Here is a 12,722-nt window from a genome sequence, read left to right on the forward strand (position 1 = left end):
TGCCATATAAGATTTTTGAAATATAAATCGAAGAATTAGCAATACATCCTTACATTATTTCTTCAAAAAAACGAAAAGGTCGTTTCGTGAAAATTTAATTGTTCACTTCACTAAATTGAAAGTTTTATTACCCTAACAATAATTCTTTATTTCTCTTAAATGAACAAATGTATTTTCACGAAACGACCTTTTTCGATTGCGTTTCTTTGGTTTCTCATTCAATAAACATATATGACAAACATTTTAAATATTTCATTGAACCTAGTCAATTTTACGTATTTCACTTATGTTGATGGACTCCGTTATTTTTAAATTTTTTATTTCCTTAATTTTTTACGAATCCTGATACCGTACAGTAGGGAAAAAATAAAAATATTTCAAAAGCGCCATTGTATTTATTTCACGACTGACATAGCCGCGTAGTACTTAATTCAATTTTAATTAATTGGCTAAAAACTTTTTTCTCCCATGCTACACAGAGCTACTCACACATTATAATTGTTGAAAATGTCGTCTAATTCTCCCAGTGTTTCATAAATCACACTATTGTCTCAGCACAACGTTGAAAATTTCGAGCAAACCGCCAATTCAACTAAAGTAACGGTCACCTGGACAACGCCTCCATGGAAATAGCGAATCTACAAACATCTTGGGACACCAATAGGCACTATACAACGTCGAGTAGGTAGCGGCGTCCTACATAATGGTCTTTCACAACATCTCCTTGGGATCTTCGTAGTCGACATATGCTACGTGATGAAAAATATTCAGACACCCTCAAAAACGTACGTTTTTCATATTAGCTGCTATGTAGTGCCACCTACTACCAGGTACTCCATATCAGCGACATCAATAGTTATTAGACATCGTGACAGAGCGGACTTCAAACGTGGACAGGTGATTGGGTGTCACTTGTTTCATACGTCTGTACGCGAGATTTCCACACTCCTAAACATCCCTAGGTCCGCTGTTTCCGCTGTGATAGTGAAGTGGAAACGTGAAGGGATGTGTACAGCCAAAAGTGTACAGGCCGACATCGTCTGTTGACTGACACCTTTCCTGATAACCTTAGTAAGGGCAACCATTTTGCTCGCTACCTTTCCTATATCTTTGCCATCCCTGATGATCCCCAGTTCGATTACTCCCTTTCCCTGATGTCGATGATCGAATTGACACCTCTGCCCCTCCACTCGCTTCTGGCTTCCAGTAATTGGACCACATTAGACACACTGAACTAAACACTACGATCACTGCTCAAGATATCATAGCTACACTACGCACGAAACGCAACACAGATCCCAGTCACCATCGTGTTACCTACCGTCACCTCCTTCCTCTCCAGCCTGGTCAGACTATACAATGTGGTCTTGTCCACCAGCTTCTACCCCAACCTGTAGAAAACCTCCCGGATCCTGATGTTCCTCAAACCTGACAAACTGACATCCACTGTCTCCTCCCACGATCCCATCAGCCTTACCTCAGTCTTCACCAAAGTCCTGGAATCCATCCTCACCCAACACATCCACCAGCACCTCCACCAGCACCGCGTCCTTCCCTCTACCCAATGTGGCTTTCAGCTGTCCTTCTCTACCAATGACCTTCACCTCTCTCACCTCCTCTCCAAACAACTAAATTCCCGTCGCTCCGCCATCTTCCTCTCTCTCGACCTTGAGCATGCCTACGACCATGTATGGCATTCTGGTCTCCTCTGCAAGCTCCAAACCTTCGCCCTTCCTATTAACTACACCAATCTGATTGCCTCCTTTCTTTCTCACTGTCCTTCGTATGTCACCATCCATAACACAGATTCCAACACCTTCCACCCCTCAGCCGGAGTGCCCCAAGGGTCTGTCCTCTCCCCTCTTCTCAACCTTGTTTACATGGTGGACATGCCACAGCCTTCACCCCCCTTACACCTTTTCCAATACGCCGATGACACCACCTTCCTTGCCCTCTGCCACACCGTGCAATGCTCCCAGCACCTTCTCCAATCCCATCTTGACCGGTTCACCACTTGCTGTAACCAGTGGCTGCTCAAGATCAGTCCTCCTAAAACCCAGGCGATTATTGAAGGCAAAACCACCCCTTCCTTCCGCCTCCTAGATTTTTATCTCACTGCCTATGGCCATCCTATAAACCTCAACCCCAACCTCAAGTACCTTGGCGTCACCCTTGACCATCGCCTCTCCTGGACCACCCATCTCCGGATCATTCAAGCTAGGGCACGCTCCCGAGTCTGCCTCCTCAAGCTCTTTCTGGCCGCACGTGGGGTCTGGACCCCTCCACAATACTCAACACCTATAAATCTCTCATCCGCCCCATCCTGTCTGGACCTCCACCCCTCCTACCTTCTACAACTCCCTTCAAATCCTGGAAAGCCATGTGCTCCGCCTCGCCTATCGCATCTGCCTCCCATCCCCCACGTGGATCCACTATGACTTAAATCCTTTCCCACACCTCCTCCTCTTCCTTGAATGGATACAGATCCCTTACACCTCCCGTAAACTTGATCCCTCTCACCCACTTGTCTCTCCCATCCTTTCCCACCCCTGTCTGCTGCCACGGCTGTACACCTGCATCTCAAATGCTCTTCACCTGACCACACTCCATACCCTTGCCCAAAATGGCTTCCGCCAACTTTCCCTCCCAGATGATGCCCTCATCCCCTCCATCTACCCCTCATACCAGATATAATCCTCCCCTTCCTCCTCCTGTGTTTTTCCTCCAGGGCACACTCTTTCCCTTCTCTCCCTCCCCATCCCCCTCTGCAGGGTTCCACAAACCCCCGTTCCCTCTCCCTCCCATCTTCTCTCCACCTGGAATCCTTCCTCCCCTCCCCTCCTACCCTCCCATATTTCCCTGTGGCAGACCCCGCTATTTTTTAGTGCAAAGGTATTTCTTCGAAATTGCTCCAATTTTATGTGTTCAACCGTCTGTCTACGTTTGTGCACTGAGCTGACATTCCCTGTGCGACCAGTGCCTTCCAGGAACGACTTCATTTCTTTTTCATTTGTCTGTCTCCTGTGTTTATCCTACATGTACATCTGCGTTTATGTCTTCATGTTTCATGTGAGACTTATCCTGTGGCCAAAGAGTGGCGTGGATAGGCCGCTGCCGGTCTACCTTTTGTAAAGGTTTAAAATAATAATGAAGAAACAAAAGTTGACTGACAGAGTCCGCCGACAATTGAAGAGGGTCATAACGTGTAATAGGCATACATCTCTCCGGACCATCATAGAGGAATTCCAAACTGCATAAGGATCCACTGCAAGTGCTTTGACAGTTAACGGGAGGTATGGAAGCTTGGATTTCATGGTTGAGCGACTGCTCATAACACACACATCACGCCGGTAAATGGCAAACGACGCCTCGCTTGGCATAAGAAGCGTAAATATTGGACGATGGAACAGTGGAAAAACGTTGTGTGGAGTGACGAATCACGGTACACAATGTGACGATCCGTTGGCAGCGTGTGGGTATGGCGAATGCTCGGTGAACGTCATCTGCCAGCGTGTGTAGTGCCAACGGTAAAATTCGTAGGTGGTGCTGTTATGGTGTGGTCGTGCTTTTCATAGAGGGGGCTTGTACCCCTTGTTGTTTTGCGTGGCACTATCACAGTACAGGCCTACATTGATGTTTCAAGCACCTTCTTGCTTCCCATTGTTGAAGAGAAATTCGGGGATGGCGACTGCATCTTTCTACACCTGTTAATAATGCACGGCTTGTGGTAGAGTGGTTACACTACTACAGCATCCCTTTAATGGACTGGCCTACACAGAGTCGTAACCTGAATCATAAAGAACACCTTTGGGATGTTTTGGAACGCCGACTTCGTTCCAGGCCTCACCGAGCGACATCAATACGTCTCCTCAGTGCAGCACTTGGTGAAGAATAGGCTGCCAATCCCCCATGAACTTTCCAGCACCTGATTCAAATGGTTCAAATGGCTCTGAGCACTATGGGACTCAACTGCTGAGGTCATTAGTCCCCTAGAACTTAGAACTAGTTAAACCTAACTAACCTAAGGACATCACAAACAGCCATGCCCGAGGCAGGATTCGAACCTGCGACCGTAGCGGTCTTGCGGTTCCAGACTGCAGCGCCTTTAACCGCCAGCACCTGATTGAACGTATGCCTGCGAGAGTGGAAGCTGTCATCATATTTAATTCCAGCATTACCAATGGAGGGCGCCACGAACTTGTAAGTCATTTTCAGCCACGTGTCGGGATACTTTTGATCACATAGTGCATCTTGCACACCAAGTGGGTCCTTTTGGTATGGCTGACTCTCCCCCGGATATAAGTAGTCGTCTGCTGCAGGGACCTTGTTTCGACTTAGGCCATAAAACGCCTTGTCAAATTTGTCTCCCTGCATCATACATCCCATAATGTCTTCATCAACGTTTCCTTCCCTTTCTATAACAATGCCTTCCAGTTCGTTTCCCTGCTGTAACTCCTCTATATGCTCCTTCCAACTTTCAGCTTTCAGTTCTTTGCTTGGTACTGGTTTTCCGTCTGTCCTCTTGATATTCATAGAGCTATATGTTGTGCGGGAAGGCAAAGTGGTCGGTTTTCAAAACTGAACTTATATCCGGAAAGTACGGCTTGACCGCTGGAGGCGTCGAAGTCTGAGAACGAGCGGCTGTGACGGTTTGGTTGAAAATGGTTCAAACGGCTCTAAGCACTATGGGACTTAACATCTGAGGTCATCAGTCCCCTAGACTTAGAACTACTTAAACCTAACTAACCTAAGGACATCACACAGATCCATGCCTAAGGCAGGATTCGAACCTGTGACCGTAGCAGCAGCGCGGTCCAGGACCTAAGTGCCTAGAACTGCTCAGCCACAGCGGCCGGCTGTGGCGGTTTGTTTCGATTCGCTTTGATGTCCGAATACGGAAGGTATGCGACCCTTTAGCCCTCTGCGTAGTATGGATGGACGACCCCAGCCTAATAACATTCCTGTGCATGCGCTACATTCCTTCGCACAGCCCTTGTGTGTGTTATACTGTGTACCTTGCGTGATCCGTCAGTGCAGTAACGTTGTACATTGACGGAGCGATATGCACTAGTACACAGCTGCGAAAACGACCGACATGGTCATACAGCAAAGAGGATTGTAATGGCAGACCTGCTACAAGATTGCAATCGGAACTTTTTCCAAGCAAATGTACACAATGTCATTCTATGTTCGCGACCACTCTTCAGAGCAGCCGTAAAGTTGCAAACAGGTATTTTCAGCCCGAGGTATGTTATTGCATAGTAATGTAGTAACACCTCATACTTGGTATTTGCTATTCACCGATGAATGCACATTTACTAGAGACGGCATATGAGTATTAACCTTACACAACACGCATGTTCGGAAGGGACGAAAATACGCGTGTGCAGGTGATTCAAAATGACTAGCACAAGGTTGGTTTGAAAGTTTCGATTGGGATAATTGGTGACCATATCAATGGGCTATATTTACTGCTAAACAGACTAAGGAGAGCGATCAACCTCACATATATTCGATAAGTTTTGCCTATCCTGAAGGACGTAGGGCCACTAAATGTTGGGATGGACATTTGGCTGTAACACAACGGAGCTCCAGCACTCTTCACATCGATGTGCTGAAACATCTCAACGTCACATGTCCAGATTATTTGACTGGTAGAGGGGTAGCAGTTCTATGGCCAGTACAGTCATCAAATCGGACGCTTCTCGTCTATTTTCTGTGCCGTAGTACGAGGAGTATGGCACGTGGCGCACCTGTAACTTCGGCGGATGACCTTATTGCTCGAGCTCACGGAGAGAGTGAAATGCTATAAAGACAACCACACGTATGGGCTCATGTGGCTGAGGCTCAGCACCGCCGATGTAGGCCCTACATTGGATAGGAGGTATGGAGGTCGAGGCACATTTGCTTGTTTGCGATGTGCTACTCGTGTTTTGTTTATTTTAGGTAATATGGACCGCACACCCACCTCAGACTTCGACGGTCTCCAGCGCCCAAGCCGTGCGTTTCTGCATATGTGTTTCTGCTTAAAATCCGATCACTGTGCCTGCACAACATACTAAGCTTTACCGGTATTTTTCTTGGACACCCTGTATATACAGGGTGAGTCTCCTAAGAATAGTCAGGCGCCTATTCTGTGCTGTGTCAGTATATACTTGCAATTTCGTTTTTGCATCATGTAGCTAGATTGAACTCAAACAAACACGGCTCATTAGACCTGTCTTGCGACGCCTAGTTTCGACTGAAAGCGTCGGTCTATTTCCCCTTACAAATGAAATGACTTGTAGTGTGGAATTCTACATACTCATTCAACAGTGCAGTCAGAGATTAGTCTACTGTGTTATCTGTCTTAACAGTATATGTGAACAGGGATAGTTAAACACGAAGAATAAGCAGCAATCGAGCAGCGGCTCAGTTACACTGCAAGTTTTGCGGTAGCAGTCAGCGCGGTCTAGGGCAGTGTTGTCGCTGCTGTAGTAGTGTTTGTTCTTCGAGCTTTTTGTCCCTGTAAATATATTTATCGATAAAATGAATGTAACACTAGACTAGACAGGTAAAACTCCATTTTCATAATCAATTTGTTCGTAACGAGAGACAAATCGATGCTCTCTTTCGACACTTTACGTCGCATAATAAATGACATGACCACTTTTTGTTTTTGGTCACTTCAGCAGCCCATTGCAAGAACGAAATTGAAAATGTTTGCTGAAACATTAGAGAAAGAGGACCTGACAAATCTTGGGAAAGAGAACCTGTAGAAATTTTTTGTATTGTTTCATTTGTCCTGTAGTTCTTCCAATAAGTAGTAGTAAGTTCTAGGATCCTGTTGACCTCAGAAGTTACGTCCCATAGTGCTCAGAGCCATTTTTTTTTACCGCCATCTGTATGTGCGCATAACGTTGTCCAGTGGCCTTTGCCACCTTAGTGTATGGAAATTAAGATGATGGAATGGCTTGGTTGATAAATATTTGACATTTTAAACATTATTGCGCGTTATTTTCAGAATGGCCCTCGTACTCTTTCCAGCACCTGTAACTTCTAAAATGGTTTCTTTTACTTCTATCTAGACACACAGAACACAAAGTGGTCTGCGCGGAGGAGGCTGTTAATTCCGAGTGACGCAAATCGATTTCAGTCGATACAGCTACGCCCGTCAGTTCCCGGACCGAATATCTTCTTGGAGTGAACAATTAATATATCGCGCAGCAGCTGCCACAAGCCGTATAGTGCTTGCGATGTATTGCTCATGGCATTGTGTGTTAGCCGGCCGCGGTGGTCTCGCGGTTCTAGGCGCGCAGTCCGGAACCGTGCGACTGCTACGGTCGCAGGTTCGAATCCTGCCTCGGGCATGGATGTGTGTGATGTCCTTAGGTTAGTTAGGTTTAAGTAGTTCTAAGTTCTAGAGGACTGATAACCACAGCAGTTGAGTCCCATAGTGCTCAGAGCCATTTGAACCATTTGAACCATTGTGTGTTCGTACTACCATCCTCCTCCTCGCAACTGTACTAGACCTTGTGTTTTGGCAATGCAGAACCAGTTCTTTAGGTGCGAGTAACATTAAAAACAAGAGCCCGCTGCTGTGCTTCCATACAATAGAACCAAGGCGTTGGGGCCGAAGTGGCCGTGCGGTTAAAGGCGCTGCAGTCTGGACCGCAAGGCCGCTACGGTCGCAGGTTCGAATCCTGCCTCGGGCATGGATGTTTGTGATGTCCTTAGGTTAGTTAGGTATAACTAGTTCTAAGTTCTAGGGGACTAATGACCTCAGCAGTTGAGTCCCATAGTGCTCAGAGCCATTTGAACCATTTGAACCAAGGCGTTGGGGGCCTTAGCGCCACTATCTTCAGGACGGGACACCATCGACTATGTCATAATCCCAACCTGCACACGACACTGCGGAGGTGTTTGCTATTTAAAGCAGGGCTTTGTTCGAGAGTATAGTGATTTGGAATATTGTCTGTCACTACCTCCTCTCGATGAATTAGAGGTCTAGTGTTATAGATTTTGCTATTCATACTCATTAAATCAAATATAACAGTAATGATGATAATGCCTGTCAATGTTTGCCGACAAGAAGAAAAATGCAACCTGTAACACCAGATTGAGTACTCAAGGCAGTTATGCTTTGAAATGATAATTAAATAGACACCCTAGCTGCAAGTAGGCGTTGATACACTTCATTGGGGACATGTTGAAAATGTGTGCCCCGACCGGGACTCGAACCCGGGATCTCCTGCTTACATGTCAGACGCTCTATCCATCTGAGCCACCGCGGGCACAGAGGATAGTGCGTCTGCAGGGACTTATCCCTTGCACGCTCCCCGTGAGATCCACATTGCTTTGCCGTTTTTGGTATGACTTGGAAAGAGAGAGACATTAATGGATGATCGCCGATGCATCGTTCTCGATTGTGTTCAGGAGACGTCAGGTTTGATTACGCAAAGGCGGTTTCGTGACTGACTTTTGACCCGCAATCAGAATCTTCGATGAAAATACCTAATGGACCTATTTGGAAAAAAAAGGAAATGAATGCAAAACAATGAAATTTTTGTAACAAGTTATCAGATTGGAAATTGAACGTATTAATGTCCTCCCGAATACAATCGAGATACCGCGATGAAGAGCGAACCTGTAACAAAGCTTACGTACATTGAAAAATCATGGTGAGTTTAAAGAAAAGAGTAAGCAGAGATTTTCTGTAAAGTGAAGCATCAATATATTCTCAAAGAACAAAGGCATTAAACTAAGACATTAACAAACATACAAACAGTACAAAACTTGTAAGTTTTATGTGTATATTTATATGTATATTATGTATATTTATGTTTCTCTCATACATGGAGCAGTCCAGCAATCGCTGCTTTTGTCTGTCCGAGATTTCTTAAAAATTAAATGTTCTGGAGTGCGCGTAAGTACTTTTTAGCGTCACACGGTTTACCGACGCGGTTTTGCTTGATGATATTCATGGTTTTTGACACTAAATAAAATATAACTTCTGGTGGTGCTACACAACACGTCTTAACAAGTCGGTGACCAAACTTAAAAAGGTAATGAAGTCTCTAGAACATTTCTTAACAAATGATGGATTGCTCTTTGAAATGTTTCGCAGCTTATTGCTATCGAGCGCTATGGCAATGATTTAAATACCTGCGCCCAGCGGGTCATAGTGTTTTTTAACGCTGGACGCGCGTCTTGGTGTAGGCGCACATTACAGAGTATTTCGTCTCTTTACACATGCGCTGTGATGCTTAATATCTTTACCAACTACAGCCCGATGGCTGTTCTTTTCTTTTATGAGAAATATCTCATTTGCAAAGTATCTGAAATCCAATAATACTACAGAATGCAGCATAGTGAATCTGAAATACATCATTTTCATTCATTTTCTCAGACCTCAAGAGAAAAATTGTTCGAAATTTTGTGTAAAGATACCTTCATTTTTCCATGAATGACAAGGATATGAGGAAAACATCAGTAAATTATTATACCAATCACCTTAATGTTTCAAACATGTGTTTTATTCTATTTAAATACACTTCATATTCTGTAAACTAAGTGTATATTATGTTACTATGTTTGAGCGTAATCATTAATATTTCGCATTTGTTTGCTCTATTAATGTTCTAGACCTATTACTGTTAAATGACCCAGTTAAACGTCAAGAATCGGTGCACAATACGTAAGAATAAATAATTGCAATAATGTCTTTCGATATTTCTTCCCACACGTTTGAAGAATTATTTTCAGTTGGTTATGAATAAACATAGACCTCAATAAGGTCATCCAGAAGCAATAAAGCTGGTAGTGGTGAACTAGATTTTTTTTATCACTATGGGACTTAACATCTATGGCCATCAGTCGCCTAGAACTTAGAACTACTTAAACCTAACTAACCTAAGTACATCACACAACACCCAGTCATGGTGAACTAAACATAGAAGTTTTGTTTATATAACACTGTCGCAACGTTCCATATAAATTTTCCGCGAACTAGAGATGTTTGTCCAGCTAATTCTAGAAACACTCATATTTGCAAAGTAAATTGGACGCGAAAAGGGCTGCGGTTTGTTAAATAATTCTTCTTCTTAAATGCAAGATTCAAACCTGCAGGAAACAATTGTTTTAATTTGTAATTTTCGTATTTCTTCTATACAATGCTCTTCCTCGTAATTAGCGTAAATTAATATGAGCCACTCTGTTGGGACATTACTGATATCAGCAGGTGTACGAGTGTTAAAATAACAAGCCTCTGTCGTCATAATGATGCTTTTCATCAAACTGATTTGTTAATTTTTCGGCAGACAATAAATGTCAAGTCATTGTTTTGTGTGGCCTTCCCCAACATTTTCGATTAATAATGATTATATTTTAAAAAACGCGACTGCTGGTAATGTCAGCATGACTGCACCGCGAAAGTTACATAATGCGTGACTTTATGTATTTTTATCATTAACAAAAGTGGATTAAAAGAATGATGCACTTACATGCGTAACTAGAGCGTTCCGAATCCATTTACTCCTTTCTGTGTTGTATAATCGTTAGCGTTAAGCAAATCATCTTCTGTTGGAAAGCACAAACGCGCCTTGAGATACTGAACACATAAAATAAAAAATAGTTAAACATTTTCATTAACGTAAGACAGTACCGATCTTATAGGAGAAACAATGACGCACGCGGCAGCAAAACTTAATAGTGAGTGGGTTTACTATGTGAAGTGTGAGTACAAATACGAAATCTCTCGCTATAGACAATGGTTTTTATAACTTATTCATGCCTATTAAATTCATTTATTCAGGAAACTGAGAAGTAGGAAACAGATTTATTTTTCACGACATCAAAAATATTCATAGTTGTTTTAGGCTGTGCAGATTTTAAGAAATAGCAGAAAAAAATTTATTACTTGGACGAAAATCTTCGCATTACGACGCTTTCTTCGGTATTAGTCCATTTTGGGGGTTTTAAGTGAAAGCGATAAAAGAAAATAAACCTCGCGTGCATCGCCGAATGTATTGTAAGTGGTTCATACCTATCGTCTGTGCAGTGGATAAAGTAAGTTGGCCTGTGCCATTTCCTTTTTATTTATAATAAAGTAGGGCAATAACAGTCTCAAGTAACATTCACAAAGGCTTTCCCAGCCAATAACAGCAATTTTTCTACCACTTAATCTATTAGAGCATTGTGACAAGTTTCCTAAATATTTAAAATAATTAAAAGGGGAGTTAAATACTGTAACATTTTAACGAGCTAAGTTGTGGACTAATGGGGTTTCGACGTTAGTATTCTACCTCGAAATGCGAAATTGTAAATGTTTCTGCATGAAAAAAGTCTTCACCAAACGTAAAACGTTTTGCCACACGTGACTACTAACGGCGACCCAATTTAATTAATATGTCTACTGAGTCAAGGTATGATATCAGAGAGATGTTACAGACGTAATATCTGCCATGACCTATTGGTTCTTGTTCAATGTTCGCTGGCATCAACTCTTGCTGGCAAATTATGGTCTTTTGCGAAGTACCTTCATCTAGCGTGTTAATACAATAGGCGTTCCCAATAAGAAATAGTCCTTGCTATTAGAGCCTGTCTGACGTTTATGCAAGAGATTTCTTTGATAGGGAGGCATCTAAACAACTAGAAGTAACTTGAAGTGCGTCCCATGAAAGTATATTGAGCTTCTTGCAGTTCACATTTATTTTAATAAACTGGCAGGAAATATTAAGCAAGTTAACACCTCTTTGAAAGTTATGCAGGTATCTGTAATGAAATACTTTCGGAAAAATCTGCAAAAATGCACAGTCAAGCGTCGATAAGATTTAAAAGAGGTGCAAAGACTGCGAATGTCCTTTAAGTGTAGAAAATTATAAAACCGTGCACATCGCAAAACACACAGAGGTCGTGTCGTATAGGACATCAGTAAATCACAATATTGGAGTCAGTCACTTTATGGAGCTACGAAATGGGAGGGTCATGTATCTTCATCCGTAGGCAAGGCAGCTGATAGGCAGTGATTCTTTGGCTGAATACTGGAGGGAATGCAGTCAGCCTACAAAAGAGTCTGTTCCGGAGTCACTGTTGTGTCCCACCTTAGAACATTCCCCAAGTATTTGGGACCCATATAAAATAGAGCTAAGAGAGTATATATAACTTATACAATGAAGGCTGCACGCGTTATCAGAGGTTTGCTTGATGCATAGGGAAGGAAATATAAAAAAACTAAATTGTCGGATGCTTCAACTATCTCGCGAAAGCCTACGATCTAGTAATAAGTGACAGCTACCTATCTTGGCTGTCATAGAGGTCGTGAAGATAAAATTAGACTAATTATAGCATGAAAAGTTATTTAATGAATCAATCATCCTGCACCCCAAACGCTAATGGAAAGGGACGAAACAAAAACATATGGCACAGTGGTAAGCTATGCCACGTATTTAATATTTGTTTGCAAAGTAAGTATGAACATGTTCATGTCGATACGGTTGTGTAATACTCACCGAAATCAACGTATGAAAGAACTGCAATATCCTAGTTTACTGCAGACACGTCATATCGTCAGCTTAGAATGAAAACATCGTATCTCAATAATAACACAAAAATATTTTTAACCATATACTGTTGTTATCACTGAGACAATCTGAGTCTCACCTGAATCTACGATAGTGATATAGCCAACAGAAATGAAAAATTGGTACAAGCGTTTGGATTCGAACGAGTATGACGTACCGGGT

This window comes from Schistocerca nitens, chromosome 2, assembly GCF_023898315.1.
Source record: "Schistocerca nitens isolate TAMUIC-IGC-003100 chromosome 2, iqSchNite1.1, whole genome shotgun sequence".
NCBI lineage: Eukaryota > Metazoa > Arthropoda > Insecta > Orthoptera > Acrididae > Schistocerca > Schistocerca nitens.